Here is a 3,391-nt window from a genome sequence, read left to right as displayed (position 1 = left end):
ATTGATTGTGTAGAATTAAAAAGGAAATACTTAATTTTTTCTGACTTTCTTTTCTCTGGATCCCTTTAGCATTCAAAAGTCAGAATTGACCACTGTAGCTCCAAGTAATTACAAAGATTTCCTTATCTGAGTCTATTTGCTCAAGTCCTCCAGAAGAAAGGCTCCCACAACCCACTGGCTGTCTCATATCTCATTTACATTGGTGGTAATCCCTCCTCTATCTCAGCATTTAGGTAATGGCTTTGGGATTAAATTGCATTTCTTGCAATTCTTCACTTCCAAAATCTCCACAACATCTCAGAAAAGGCCTTGCTGAATAGGTCTGTCAGGTGTCTGGGTAATGCCGCATCCTAGGGAAGGTCTCTGGCTTCAAACTGAAATTAGCTTTTCTCAGAATAGCTGTTGAATATCAGAAAGCATTTCCAGGGTAGCAGAAGTGGATGCAAAGGAAAGAAACCCCACAGGTAGTATCTCCCCTATTCTGGAAGGGATTACATTCACCACGGAAGATCAGGGGAGTGCTTGGATCTCCTTGGAGTCCATCCTGCAACGGAATCCTCAAGTGGCATCTGTCCCTCAAGGTGCCGTGCTCTGCCAACTTCGACCGGTGAGCCTTTGGGGCAGAGATTATCTTGTTACCATTCTCCATGCTCTGGCTATATCAACTGTAATGTTCCATACATGAAGTTGGAAACTTCAGGAGCTCCAAAACTAGGGATGCCCAAACACCTGCCGGTTCAGCTCCCATCCTGTTCACCAGTGGCGAAAAGGGAGCAGAGTTTGGGGGCAAAGAGGACAATTTGGCTCTAAAACCATAGGAAGGTGATTTCTGGACCAGAAGTTTATATCTGAGAACCACTTGGCATGTGACTGCACTTTTAGAGGCCTCATTTGTACTTTTTACTCTGTGCCTGGTAGTTTTATTTTGAAACAACTTGCTTCTGGTCCTTATTGAATTTATACTTTGTATTTACATGATTGTACTATATTTATATAATAGCCAATATGTTCCTCACTATTGACCTCTGAGGAAGGCCTGTGTAGGCCGAAACATGTCAGGTCAGATTTATCAGCCCTTGTGTTTTATCGGCTGCGGTCACACGGAACAGTAGCCATGCTACTGCGACGGAAGATAGGCAGATTTTCCGGGCGCGATCTCACCGCCACATCTGGGAAGCGTAGAGCTCCCATGGCGAACCCGAGGCTTCCCTCCAAAGATGCGCGGTTAAAAACTAGTACCTCGGAGGTACTAGTTTCCAGAAACCGCGGGGCAAGGGCAGGCATCTGATCGCATTTGCGGTGGCATCCAGCGCCCGCCCATGCCGCATTGCAAGTCTCCAGGGATGCGCACAAGCACCCAACGGGGCATGCACATACTTCAGGTTAAAAAAAACACACAACCCCATTTGCCGTGCTGCTTTTTTTGTGCGTCGTGTGATCGGCATCTCACCCCTAACCACGGGACCTGGACGGGACCGCGAGGGGACGCCTGATGGCGCAGTCGTGCGTTATTTTGCTGCGGGGCAAACAGCCACGCCTCCCCCCCGCGATATCCGGCCCATGTGACCGGGGCCATCGTTTGGTATTTATACATAACGTTTGATTGGGCCCTTATATAATTTTAAAAATTGTGATTAATACATGTATTTTTTAATATATTTCCTTCATTAAGTTTTTAACATTTTTAATGTTTTTTTAATATAAACATTTCTTGCATTTGACTAACCTTTGTCTGGTTCTGGATTCTAGGTTTTAGGTTTTAGGTTCAGGGGTTTTTTTCCCCCTCCCCCCTTTTTTGTCTCTTTTTGGCAGATGCGCCACCATTTCCTTTCTAACAGTGCAGTAGGGCACTATATAACTATACAGTACAATAAGGGAATGTCACCAAATTCACCACTTCCCCTGATATAGCACCCATATTGTGTTGTTTGGGAACTAAGCAGGTGGAGAGAGAATTGTACCTTGCTTGTGGTGACAGAATATCTGAATCCAGCTTTCGTTGTCACATGTGGGAGCGCACAACATAAAGGAAAGCACTGTGGAAAATAAGCACTTGAGGCTAGACTTGTACAGTGAATGAACGGAGTGAAACTTACACAGAAACATTTTGCATTTGACTTATCTAGTTTTTATTTACTGGGAGTCTAAACTGAGATTTTAAATCATGGTCCTTCATGTGTTTTTTAAAATAATCATTTATTTACATTGTAAGCTGCCTTGAGTTCCACCAGGTAGAATGGCGACTAAATTTTTAAAAAATGAATAAATAAACCAAACATCTGGAGTAGCAAAAGTGGAGAGACACAACCGGGTTTAACTTAAGTGAAGGAGATTAAGGAGCAAACGAGGGGGAAACAGCAATATAAACCACGTTTTCAAGATGGAATGTCGTGAGCGATGGACCACTTAATATGGAAAGGACAAAACTTTGTACTGGATGCAAAGAAAAAGCAGGAGCCAGAGAAGCACAGCAAGCAGAGGGGCTTGAGGCCCTCAGTTCTTGTCGGAGAACACCCCCCCCCATCGCCCACCACTCCCCTGCATTTGTGCACACAAAGACGGGCTTGTGAGGAAGAGATCAGGACTGGCACATTTTTTTTTCTGTTGTTTAGCCATGTTGGCCTGATGCAGGCATAATTAGAAACCCTCCTCCTGTCATTCTCTAGAATGGATGGAAATTAATTCTTGTACAATGTGCTCTGTGCACACTAGAGAAAGTTAACCCTATCTATTTACATAGGGTATGAGGGGCTTGCTATCACACGCAAACCAGCAAACAGCTTGCCTTATCACCCAGCCTCATTTATTACTTCTTGCTGAAGACACCCACCCCCTTTATTTCCACGACTCCTTGTAATAATAGACCTTACCCTCATGAAACCTGCATTATGAGGAGGTTACAGTCCTGCCCCACAGACAATTAGTTCTATGCTCTCTGATTACTAATGTGTAATTGTATAATTGATTTGAAAACTTAGTTTTGTGACCTCACAGCCCAAAGTATGTAGCTCATTAAATGAAAGAAATGTAATTAATATGTCTATTACATAGGTGTAGAGGGAAAGGAAAATGACAATAGAAAAGCAAGATGGAGAACATATTTAAGAAACACGCCAAAAACAATTGAAAAAGAAAAGCAGCTACAGTAAAATCCCTTTGTGCCCTCTGTAACAATATGATAAGATCATTCAGCAATGGCTGCAGGACAGATACGTAAGAACATAAGAAAAGCCATGTCGGATCAAGCCAATGGCCCATCCAGTCCAACACTCTGTGTCACACAGCAGCCAAAACCCAGGTGCCATCAGGAGGTCCACCAGCGGGCCAGACTCCAGAAGTCCTCCCACTGTTGCTCCCCAAAAATACACAGCATCACTGGCCCAGATATAAA

The sequence above is a fragment of the Gekko japonicus genome, unplaced genomic scaffold (genome assembly GCF_001447785.1).
Source record: "Gekko japonicus isolate JY-2015 unplaced genomic scaffold, Gekko_japonicus_V1.1 scaffold1707, whole genome shotgun sequence".
Lineage (NCBI taxonomy): Eukaryota > Metazoa > Chordata > Lepidosauria > Squamata > Gekkonidae > Gekko > Gekko japonicus.
Note: the sequence above shows the minus strand (reverse complement) of the source record.